Below are 13,307 nucleotides of genomic sequence, written 5' to 3' on the forward strand. Positions count from 1 at the left end.
AGTGATCTCATACATATTTTGTGATTTTTGGTCTCCAAAGAAATCTCACATCCATATTTTGTTTAATTAGAACAAGAGTTACTGCCCTCCTTTTCTATTGAGATATAATTCACATACCATACAATTCATATTTAAGGTGTACAGCTCAATGGTCTTTAGTATATTCAGAGCTGTGCAACCATCATCACAATTTATCTTAGAACATTTTCATCACTCCAAAGAGAAACTTCCTGTCAGTGGTCACTACCCATTTCCCCAACCCTACTTGCAGCCCTAGGCAACCTCTAATCTATTTTGCCTCTGTAGATTTCCCTTTTCTAGACATTTAATATAAATGGAATCATACAGTATGCTGTGTGGTCTTTTGTGAATTTCTTCTTTCACTTGGTTTCATGTGCACAAGGTTCACCCATGTTGTAGCATGTATCAGCACTTCATTCCTTTTTAATTAATTATCCATTAATTAAATTATCCATTTAATTATCCATTCATCAGCTGATGGGCATTTGGATTGTTTCCACTCTTTGGCTGTTATAAATAACGCTGCTACCAACATTCAATTGTCCTCCTTCTACAGTTGCAAAGATGGAAACCTTCTGAGCTGAGATGATCCCTCAAAGGCTTACAACAGGAGGAAACAATTGTCCTCTTTGCCCATTGCCAACACCACTCCAACCACAGTATCAGTCACCACACCTGAGGGCTCCTCTCATCCGCAGTCTCCCCAACCTTCCCCGAATTCCTGTCACTATCACCTCCAGTTTTTTAACCTCCAAATGATCATCCCATCAGCTACCACCGTCTCCCCCCACCCCCTCTTTGCCAAGCCTTTCCTCTGGTTCTCTGAAAAACCTTATCTCCACTTCATGCCCAATTTGCCTTAATGGAATGTCGGCTCCCCTGAGGAGACCACGTGGAACTATTTCCGGGCCCTGGGAGCAGGAAGTGGGCTCCCTTCCTGTGCAGCACTGCTCCCTCCTCCTCCCAAATCCCTAGCAATTTGGCTTAAGACGCCACTCTTCTTGTTGCTATAATCTAGCGACTCGTGGTCACCCCTTCTCGTTCAGTGGTCACTCCCTCTTGCCTCGCCCCCACTCCACCCCATAGATCACTGTCTGCTCTTCCCTATTTTTTTTCAGTGCTCTGGGTGACTTTAATATCCTCCTGAGCGGTGCATACAGAACACTAGCCTCTCTCAGCTCCTTGAACTCTAATGACCCTTTCCTCCACCTCCTTCAGCCATCCACCACCAAGTTTCCACCCTACATCTTACGGAATCAGACCAATTCACCAAACGAACAGTTGACAGAACTGACTTAATTCTCGTTACTATTAGTAAGGTTTACAATCATATCCCCATATTGGATGGGGCAGTTTGAACAGCTTTTGATGATTTCCTGTGACATTTTAGTTAGATAGTTTTACTCAGCTTTTAAGGGATGTGTGGTTCAAGTCTGCTCTAACTCGCTGTTTTTGTAGCTGGAGAAAGATGGAGAAGAGAGGAGAGGGAAACAAGTTGGAGAGGGGGCTGGGCAGCACATCGTTGGTCAGACTGATGGCCAGGACGGTGGGAGAGACCTCCTCAGGCAGAGAAATGTGTTACTGGCACCCTCATACTTATCAATGCATGTTTTGTGATATATTTTGATTGTAAAGAATTCTTAACACATTTTTATAACTCTCAGTCTTTTTTCTCTACCCATATAATAAATGTCCCTCTTTCTTAAGTCCATTCTCTTCTCTTCTGCTCCTGTCTTCATTTACTCCTGTATCTTTTCTCACCTGGATCACTGCTGGGGATCACCTGGCCCCTCTCGGCTCTATTTAGGGCTCTACTCAAGCCTCTCAGGTGCCTTTTGTTTACGTCTGTTTTGTATTGGAGCATAGATGGTGTACAATATGGTGTACAACATAGTGATTCATAATGTTTGAAGGTTATATTCCATTTATAGTTATTATAAAATATTGGCTATATTCCCACCCAAGACCTGCCTCAGACTCTGGGATTTAGCCGACGTGGGGGAAGACAGGAGACACACCTAAATACGCATTCTGAGGCTGCCAGAGCTGCCTATAAGTTAGTCCAAGCACTTAGGAAACCTGGTATTTGCTAATGCTCAGCAGTATGTTCCTTAAAATCCAGGATGTATTTATCCAAGACCTATTCAACAGTAGGTCTTGGCAGAATAGACATTAGGTGTGATTAATTGGATAGATTGTGTGTCGTTTATGAGATGAGATGCCCTTGAGGTTTGGAGACAAAGTTCTGTATTGCCATGTTAAGTCTGCGATAGGGTTCTAAACATTCTCAAAGCAAAGACAAATAGGCTGTTGAATGTGACAAAATTTCAGAGAGAGCACAAGGATCAAGATGTATGTCCAGGAGTCCTCACAGTATAGATATATATAGAGTCCTGGAAATGGATGAGGTCACCCAGGGAGAATGTGCAGTTAGAAAAGAGAATTGGTCTCATGACTAAGTTCAACATGCAGAGATCAAGCAGAGGACAAGGAGTCTGCAAAGGAGACGGAGAAAGAACAGGTAGTAACACAGGAGGGAAACCAAAGTGTGTGGTCTTAAGAAAGAAGAGTATTTCAGGAAAAAAGGAGTGGTCGAAAGTGTGAAATCCTACTGGGAGGTAAAGTAAGAACTATAAGTCTCTCATGTTTGGAAATTAATCAACTGGAAAAATCAAAAGGGAAATTAGAAAATATTTGAACTAAATGGTAATAAAGATATGACAGTCCAAAATCAATGATCCAGGTATTCATCTCTATAAATTACAAAGAAACCCAAATTAAATTCAAACATGAGAGACTTATAGTAATTTTTTAGTTACTGATTTCTAGCTCAATCCCCCTAGAGTCAGAGAAAATACTTTGATTTCAAGTATTTGAAATTTGTCAACACTTGCTTTCTGACTCAGCATAGCCTCAAATTTGGCAAATGTTCTATCTGTTCTTGAAAAGAATGAGTATCTACAGTTGGCAGGTGCAATTTTCTACGTATATTAATTAGGCCAAGTTTGTTAATCATATCAATCTTACATCTATCCATACTGATTTTTTTTTAGCTCCTTGTTGTATCAGTTTCTAAGAAAGGAATGTGAAATTTCCCACTTGATGGTAGATTTCTCTAATTCTTATAACTTTATAAAATTTTGCTCTGTATATTTTGAGGCTTTGCCATTAGATGCATACAAACTTAGAATTTTTATATTTTCTTGGTAAATTGACCCTTTTATCATTAGGAAGTGTTCCTTTTTATTTCTAGTAATGCTTCTTATTATTATAACTATACCAATTTTCTTTTGGTTAGTATTTGCAAGGACTATCTTTTTCTATCTCTTTACTTTGAACCTTTGAGAATACTTACATTTAAAGTGTATCTCTTGTAAGTGGCATTTAGACTAGTTATGTTGTGTTATCCAGTCTGACACTTTTTTTTTCTAATTGGAATATTTAGTCCCTTTCTTGATATCTGCCTTGGAGCCGAGCTGACATGTCCCTGGGGATGTGCCTGGCTTTGAGAATTACTCTTCTGAACCTGTGTATTCCTTCTCCTCATTCCTGTGCTTGACTTTTTCCCTCACCAAAGAGCTGGGCACACAGATCCTATTGCATTAGTTCTTTCTAATTACGTGGTGTGGAGCTGGGACAATGGGCCCTACAGCCTGCTTGGAGCTCTGCTTCCTAGTGGGGCAGCATAAGCTTGCTCCAGATGCCCATTCCTCTGCCAGATTCCTAACAACAGAGCTCATAATACCTTGTTGAGGAACTAAAAAGAGGTTTTCCTCTTTAATACTAGTCATTTAGCATCATCCCACCTTTCACTGAAGAAATGACAAGGGATAGCCCCAAATTCCAAACCCCTTTTTTCCCCTCTCTAAGACCACAGAAGCCACAGACATGGGCAAGCTCAGAAGCTAATATAAGCTATTTTTCTTTTTTTTTAATCTCCTCCAAGACTTGGTGGTTCCCAGGCATGTGCTTAGCTCCTACGTAGCCTAGGAGAGTAATCCTTACTTAAACAAACTCATGTATGAAATAGAAAGTAAATTATTTTGTTTAGTATCAATAAAACTTTATTTCAGTATACTGAAGAACTCTGGCTTACCCTGGGAATGGATAAAACTTGTAATTATAAATGCATTTTAGCCAAACATTTACCCTTTTCTGGACAGACAACATGCAGATATTTATATAGACAGCAGAAATTTTAGAAAGCACCTGATTTGGGGGCACTTGGGAAGTACCGATTTTGTGTCCTGATGACGTCCTTTTGTTTTTCATTGAAGGGCACCTGCTCCATGCAGAAAACCATTTTGAGTCTCTGTCTCTAAATACCTTTTTTTCTCTTGGTCTCAATTAGCTACGAAAAATCATATTCTCAAAGCCAGAATTGTGCAGAGGAGAAAAATTAAACACTGTATAATGGAATGTGGTTTAGTGGTGTGTAGCAGGGGCTCAAAATAACAGTGGCTTGCACAACAGAAGTTCATTTCTTCCTCAAGTAAATTGCACTCATCCTTCACTTACATGGTTGCACGGGAGGATGGGAAATGCCTTCTTTATTCAGCATGTCCATGTGTCCAGCTAAAATGAAAGCACTGGAGAATGGTAGTTAAAGAACAACTCTTAGTCTGTCATCATCACACACTTTAAAATACTTTCTTGGAATTCCCTGGCGGTCCAGTGGTTAGGACTCCACGCTTCCACTGCAGGGGGAGTGGGTTCCATGCCTGATCGGGGAACTAAGATCCCGCATGCTGCGTGGCACAGCCAAAAAAAAAAAAAAAAAAGGGAAAAAAAAGACTTTCTCAGGTAACAGCAATATAGGAACTAATGGAGGCACTAACCTTTTGGGTTTTCTTTAGAATTAACCTTCTTCCGCAATTGTGTTTATACATGTGTATATGTACATATTGTATGTAGTACTTATCTAACTTTTTTCTGCGGAGAACCTCATTGCATGCATATATAATGAGATAACCTAAATAGCATTTTATCAGCATTATCCTTACAGAAGCAAGCTATTATTAACAGAGTTAAGATAAACTGGATGACTTCTTTTTCCTTTTGAGAGGCTGAATACACAAACTGATTATATATGACAATGGAACTCTGACCCACAACCTATGTAGCAACCAGCCTGAGAAGCTAAACCACAAAAGTCTCTACGGCAATCTGCCCAGAATGATCAGGACTTGGTCAGTGACTGCCAACTTCTCTATTTTTTGCCTCAAACTCAGGACCAACCAGAGAAATCCAAATGTGCTCTTCAAACCGATCATGTATATAAGATGGCCTGCTTCTAGTTAGTCCACATCTAGCTTTTCCATGCCCACAATCTGTAATCAGAGCATGCTACTATAAAGTTTTTCTACTCTGCCTAGAACAAGTGATGGTCACTTTGTTTGTTCTCATTTGGGTGGTCTTCATTTATTTCCACACTCATAATAAGCTACCAGTCTCGAACTATAGGTTTCATCTTTCACTCCAATGTAATTTGCTCTAAATAATCTGCTGTACAGTGCTGTGCAATTAATTGGCTGTACAGTGCTGTGCAAACCACTTTACCTTCTGTGTCTGTTTCTCTTTCTGCAAAATGGGGACAAATATTACCAATTTCACAAGAGCTAATGTGAAGGCCAAATAAGTTAACACACGTAAAACACCTGTACTAGGACCTGGTACGATACATGTAACTAACAAATAAACATTAGTTATCATCATCATCAAAGTCCAAATCTTCTATCATCTAAATTTTATCTTCCACTGAGTGCCTGAGATCTTCGTAAGTCCAAACTAAGGGTCCAATAATAAGTTTACGTCTTATTTTTCTACCCTGAAGATTGTGTAGTGTGTGTTTGTGTGTGTGTGTATAAGTATGCGTATGTACATATGTGTATATAAAATCATTTGAAATTAGTTAAGTAAAATTAGAAGATAAATTTATTAAAAGTACATCTGGGCCTTCCCTGGTAGTGCAGTGGTTAAGAATCCGCCTGCCGAGAGTAAGACGCGGAGATCACCTCCCTCCCCACGGATACACCAGAAATACAGCTACACGTGGAACAACTCCTACAGAACACCTACTGAATGCTGGCAGAAGACCCCAGACCTCCCAAAAGGCAAGAAACTCCCCACATACCTCGGTAGGGCAAAGCGGAGAGATTCCCGCACAGAGGATTGGTGCCGAGTGGCACTCACCAGCCCGAGAGGCTTGTCTGCTCGCCCGCCGGGGCAGGCGGCGCTGGAAGCTGAGGCTCGGGCTTCGGTCAGAGCGCAGGGAGAGGACTGGGGCTGGCGGCGAGAACTCAGCCTGAAGGGGGCTAATGTGCCACAGCTAGCCGGCAGGGAGTCCGGGAAAACTCTGGAGCTGCCGAAGAGGCAAGAGACTTTTTCTTCCCTCTTGGTTTCCTGGTGCGCGAGGAGAGGGGATTAAGAGCGCTGCTTAAAGGGGCTCCACAGACGGGCGCGAGTCTCGACTGAAAGCGCGGAGCCCAGTGACGGGCGTGGGACGCTGGGGCTGCTGCTGCTGCCGCCAAGAAGCCTGTGTGCGAGCGCAGGTCACGGTCCACACCGCCCTTCCGGGAGCCTGTGCAGCCCGCCACTGCCGGGGTCCCGGGATCCAGGGGCAGCTTCCCTGGGAGAACGCACGGCGCGCCTCGGGCTGGTGCAACGTCACGCCGACCTCTGCCGCTGCAGGCTCGCCCCGCACTCCGTGCCCCTCCCTCCCCCCGGCCTGAGTGAGCCAGAGTCCCCGAAGAGGCTGCTCCTTTAACCCTGTCCTGTCTGAGCGAAGAACAGACGCCCTCCGGCGACCTACACGCAGAGGCGGGGCCAAATCCAAAGCTGAGACCCAGGAGCTGTGAGAACAAAGAAGAGAAAGGGAAACCTCTCCCAGCAGCCTCAGAAGCAGCGGATTAAAGCTCCACAATCAACTTGATGTACCCTGCATCTGTGGAATACATGAATAGACAACAAATCATCCCAAATTGAGGAGCCAGGAGTCAGTGCTGGGCCTCTGAGGTGGGAGAGCCAACTTCAGGACACTGGTCCACAAGAGACCTCCCAGCTCCACATAATATCAAACGGCAAAAATCTTCCAGAGATCTCCATCTCAACACCAGCACCCAGCTTCACTCAACGACCAGCAAGCTACAGTGCTGGACACCCTATGCCAAACAACTAGCAAGACAGGAACACAACGCCACCCATTAGCAGAGAGGTGGCCTAAAATCATAAAAAGTCCGCAGACACCCCAAAACACACCACCAGACGTGGACCTGCCCACCAGAAAGACAAGATCCAGCCTCATCCACCAGAACACAGGCACTAGTCCCCTCCACCAGGAAGCCTACACAACCCACTAAACCAACCTTAGCCACTGGGAACAGACACCAAAAACAACGGGAACTACGAACCTGCAGCCTGCAAAAAGGGGACCCCAAACACAGTAACATAAGCAAAATGAGAAGACAGAAAAACACACAGCAGGAGAAGGAGCAAGATAAAAACCCACCAGACCAAACAAATGAAGAGGTAATAGGCAGTCTACCTGAAAAAGAATTCAGAATAATGATGGTAAAGATGATCCAAGATTCTATTTCCCAGATCCAAAATCTTGGAAATAGAATAGACAAAATGCAAGAAACAGTTAACAAGGACCTAGAACAACTAAAGATGAATCAAGCATCGATTAAAAACACAATAAATGAAATGAAAAATACTCTAGATGGGATCAATAGCAGAATAACTGAGGCAGAAGAATGGATAAGTGAGGTGGAAGATAAAATAGTGGAAATAACTGCTGCAGAGCAAAATAAAGAAAAAAGAATGAAAAGAACAGAGGACAGTCTCAGAGACCTCTGGGACAACATTAAACGCACCAACATTCGAATTATAGGGGTTCCAGAAGAAGAAGAGAAAAAGAAAGGGATTGAGAAAATATTTGAAGAGATTATAGTTGAAAACTTCCCTAATATGGGAAAGGAAATAGTTAATCAAGTCCAGGAGGCACAGAGAGTCCCATACAGAATAAATCCAAGGAGAAATACGCCAAGACACATATTAATCAAACTGTCAAAAATTAAACACAAAGAAATCATATTAAAAGCAGCAAGGCAGGGCTTCTCCGGTGGCGCAGTGGTTGAGAGTCCGCCTGCCGATGCAGGGGACACGGGTTCGTGCCCCGATCCCGGAAGATCCCACATGCCGCGGAGCGGCTGGGCCCGCGAGCCATGGCCGCGGAGCCTGTGTGTCCGGAGCCTGTGCTCCGCAACGGGAGAGGCCACAGCAGTGAGAGGCCCGCGTACAGCAAAAAAAAAAATAAAAAAATAAAAATAAAAAAAAATAAAAAGCAGCAAGGCAAAAACAACAAATAACACACAAGGGAATCCCCATCAGGATAACAGCTGATCTCTCAGCAGAAACTCTACAAGCCAGAAGGGAGTGGCAGGACATAATTAAAGTGATGAAGGAGAAAAACCTGCAACCAAGATTACTCTACCCAGCAAGGATCTCATTCAGATTTGATGGAGAAATTAAAACGTTTACAGACAAGCAAAAGCTGAGAGAGTTCAGCACCACCAAACCAGCTTTACAACAAATGCTAAAGGAACTTCTCTAGGCAAGAAACACAACAGAAGGAAAAGACCTACAATAACGAACCCAAAACAATTAAGAAAATGGGAATAGGAACATACATATCAATAATTACCTTAAATGTAAATGGACTAAATGCTCCCACCAAAAGACACAGATTGGCTGAATGGATACAAAAACAAGACCCATATATATTCTGTCTACAAGAGACCCACTTCAGACCTAGAGACACATACAGACTGAAAGTAAGGGGATGGAAAAAGATATTCCATGCAAATGGAAACCAAAAGAAAGCTGGAGTAGCAATTCTCATATCAGACAAAATAGACTTTAAAATAAAGACTACTAGAAGAGACAAAAAAGGACACTACATAATGATCAAGGGATCGATCCAAGAAGAAGATATAACAATTGTAAATATTTATGCACCCAACATAGGAGCACTCAATACATAAGGCAAATACTAACAGCCATAAAAGGAGAAATCGACAGTAACACACTCATAGTAGGGGACTTTAACACCCCACTTTCACCAATGGACAGATCATCCAAAATGAAAATAAATAAGGAAACACAAGCTTTAAATGATACATTAAACAAGATGGACTTAATTGATATTTATAGGACATTCCATCCAAAAACAACAGAATACACATTTTTCTCAAGTGCTCATGGAACATTCTCCAGGATAGATCATATCTTGGGTCACAAATCAAGCCTTGGTAAATTTAAGAAAATTGAAATTGTATCAAGTATCTTTTCCGACCACAATGCTATGAGACTAGATATCAATTACAGGAAAAGAGCTGTAAAACATACAAACACATGGAGGCTAAACAATACACTACTTAATAACAAAGTGATCACTGAAGAAATCAAAGAGGAAATTAAAAAATACCTAGAAACAAATGACAATGGAGACACGACGACCCAAAACCTATGGGATGCAGCAAAAGCAGTTCTAAGAGGGAAATTTATAGCAATACAATCCCACCTTAAGAAACAGGAAACATCTCGAATAAACCACCTAACCTTGCACCTAAAGCAATTAGAGAAAGAAGAACAAAAACATCCCAAAGTTAGCAGAAGGAAAGAAATCATAAAGATCAGATCAGAAATAAATGAAAAAGAAAAGAAGGAAATGATAGCAAAGATCAATAAAACTAAAAGCTGGTTCTTTGAGAAGATAAACAAAATTGATAAACCATTAGCCAGACTCATCAAGAAAAAAAGGGAGAAGACTCAAATCAATAGAATTAGAAATGAAAAAGGAGAAGTAACAACTGACACTGCAGAAATACAAAAGATCATGAGAGATTACTACAAGCAACTCTATGCCAATAAAATGGACCACCTGGAAGAAATGGACAAATTCTTAGAAATGCACAACCTGCCAAGACTGAATCAGGAAGAAATAGAAAATATGAACAGACCAATCACAAGCACTGAAATTGAAACTGTGGTAAAAAATCTTCCGACAAACAAAAGCCCAGGACCAGATGGCTTCACAGGTGAATTCTATCAAGCATTTAGAGAAGAGCTAACACCTATCCTTCTCAAACTCTTCCAAAATATAGCAGAGGGAGGAACACTCCCAAACTCATTCTACGAGGCCACCATCACCTTGATACCAAAACCAGACAAGGATGTCACAAAGAAAGAAAACTACAGGCCAATATCACTGATGAACATAGATGCAAAAATCCTCAACAAAATACTAGCAAACAGAATCCAACAGCACATTAAAAGGATCATTCACCATGATCAAGTGGGGTTTATTCCAGGAATGCAAGGATTCTTCAATATACGCAAATCAATCAACGTGATACACCATATTAACAAACTGAAGGAGAAAAACCATATGATCATCTCAATAGATGCAGAGAAAGCTTTCGACAAAATTCAACACCCATTTATGATAAAAACCCTGCAGAAAGTAGGCATAGAGGGAACTTTCCTCAACATAATAAAGGCCATATATGACAAACCCACAGCCAGCATCGTCCTCAATGGTGAAAAACTGAAACCATTTCCACTAAGATCAGGAACAAGACAAGATTGCCCACTCTCACCACTCTTATTCAAACTAGTTTTGGAAGTTTTAGCCACAGCAATCAGAGAAGAAAAGGAAATAAAAGGAATCCAAATTGGAAAAGAAGAAGTAAAGCTGTCACTGTTTGCAGATGACATGATACTATACATAGAGAATCCTAAAGATGCTACCAGAAAACTACTAGAGCTAATCAATGAATTTGGTAAAGTTGCAGGATACAAAGTTAATGCACAGAAATCTCTGGCATTCCTAAATACTAATGATGAAAAATCTGAAAGTGAAATCAAGGAAACACTCCCATTTACCATTGCAACAAAAAGAATAAAATATCTAGGAATAAACCTACCTAAGGAGACAAAAGACCTGTATGCAGACAATTATAAGACACTGATGAAAGAAATTACAGATGATACAAATAGATGGAGAGATGTACCATGTTCTTGGATTGGAAGAATCAACATTGTGAAAATGACTATACTACCCAAAGCAATCTACAGATTCAATGCAATCCCTATCAAACTACCACTGGCATTTTTCACAGAACTAGAGCAAAAAATTTCACAATTTGTATGGAAACACAAAAGACCCCGAATAGCCAAAGCAATCTTGAGAACGAAAAATGGAGCTGGAGGAATCAGGCTCCCTGACTTCAGACTATACTACAAAGCTACAGTAATCAAGACAGTATGGTACTGGCACAAAAACAGAAAGATAGATCAATGGAACAGGATAGAAAGCCCAGAGATAAACCCACGGACATATGGTCACCTTATCTTTGATAAAGGAGGCAGGAATGTACAGTGGAGAAAGGACAGTCTCTTCAATAAGTGGTGCTGGGAAAACTGGATAGGGACATGTAAAAGTATGAGATTAGATCACTCCCTAACACCATACACAAAAATAAGCTCAAAATGGATTAAAGACCTAAATGTAAGGCCAGACACTATCAAACTCTTAGAGGAAAACATAGGCAGAACACTCTATGACATAAATCACAGCAAGATCCTTTTTGACCCACCTCCTAGAGAAATGGAAATAAAGACAAAAATAAACACATGGGACCTAATGAAACTTCAAAGCTTTTGCACAGCAAAGGAAACCATAAACAAGACCAAAAGACAACCCTCAGAATGGGAGAAAATATTTGCAAATGAAGCAACTGACAAAGGATTAATCTCCAAAATTTATAAGCAGCTCATGCAGCTCAATAACAAAAAAACAAACAACCCAATCCAAAAATGGGCAGAAGACCTAAATAGACATTTCTCCACAGAAGATATACAGACTGCCAACAAACACATGAAAGGATGCTCAACATCTTTACCCATTAGAGAAATGCAAATCAAAACTACAATGAGATATCATCTCACACCAGTCAGAATGGCCATCATCAAAAAATCTACAAACAATAAATGCTGGAGAGGGTGTGGAAAAAAGGGAACACTCTTGCACTGCTGGTGGGAATGTGAATTGGTACAGCCACTATGGAGAACGGTATGGAGGTTCCTTAAAAAACTACAAATAGAACTACCATATGACCCAGCAATCCCACTACTGGGCATATACCCTGAGAAAACCATAATTCAAGAAGAGACATGTACCAAAATGTTCATAGCAGCCCTATTTACAATAGCCCGGAGATGGAAACAACCTAAGTGTCCATCATCGGATGAATGGGTAAAGAAGATGTGGCACATATATACAATGGAATATTACTCAGCCATAAAAAGAAATGAAATTGAGCTATTTGTAATGAGGTGGATGGACCTAGAGTCTGTCATACAGAGTGAAGTAAGTCAGAAAGAGAAAGACAAATACTGTATGCTGACACATATATATGGAATTTAAGAAAAAAAATGTCATGAAGAACATAGGGGTAAGACAGGAATAAAGGCACAGACCTACTAGAGAATAGACTTGAGGATATGGGGAGGGGGAAGGGTAAGCTGCGACAAAGTGAAAGAGCGGCATGGACATATATACACTACCAAACGTAAGGTAGATAGCTAGTGGGAAGCAGCCGCATAGCACAGGGAGATCAGCTCGGTGCTTTGTGACCGCCCGGAGGGGTGAGATAGGGAGGGTGGGAGGGAGACGCAAAAGGGAGGGGATATGGGAACATATGTATATGTAAAACTGATTAAATTTGTTATAAAGCAAAAAATAAAAATAAAAATAAAAATTAAAAAAAAAAAAAAAAAAAAGAATCCGCCTGCCAATGCAGGGGTCATGGGTTCGAGCCCTGGTCGGGGAAGATCCCACATGCCGTGGAGCAACTAAGCCTGTGTGCCACAACTACTGAGCCTGTGCTCTAGAGCCCGCGAGCCACAACTACTGAAGCCTGTGCGCCTAGAGCCCGTGCTCCGCAACAAGAGGAGCCACCGCAGTGAGAAGCCCGCGCACCGCAACGAAGAGTAGCCCCTGCTCGCCGCAGCTAGAGAAAGCCCCCAGGCAGCAACAAAGACCCAACGCAGCCAAAAATAAAAAAACTAAAAAATAAATAAGTAAACAAATAAAACTTATAATAAAATAAAATAAAAGTACATCTTTCTCTCTCCAAAACATATCATACATGTTTGTGGCAATGGTAGGGAAGAAAAAAATGATTTTTCCTTCTACCGTCCTAGGTTCTCTGGCTGAGGCC

The sequence above is a fragment of the Mesoplodon densirostris genome, chromosome 1 (assembly GCF_025265405.1).
Source record: "Mesoplodon densirostris isolate mMesDen1 chromosome 1, mMesDen1 primary haplotype, whole genome shotgun sequence".
NCBI lineage: Eukaryota > Metazoa > Chordata > Mammalia > Artiodactyla > Ziphiidae > Mesoplodon > Mesoplodon densirostris.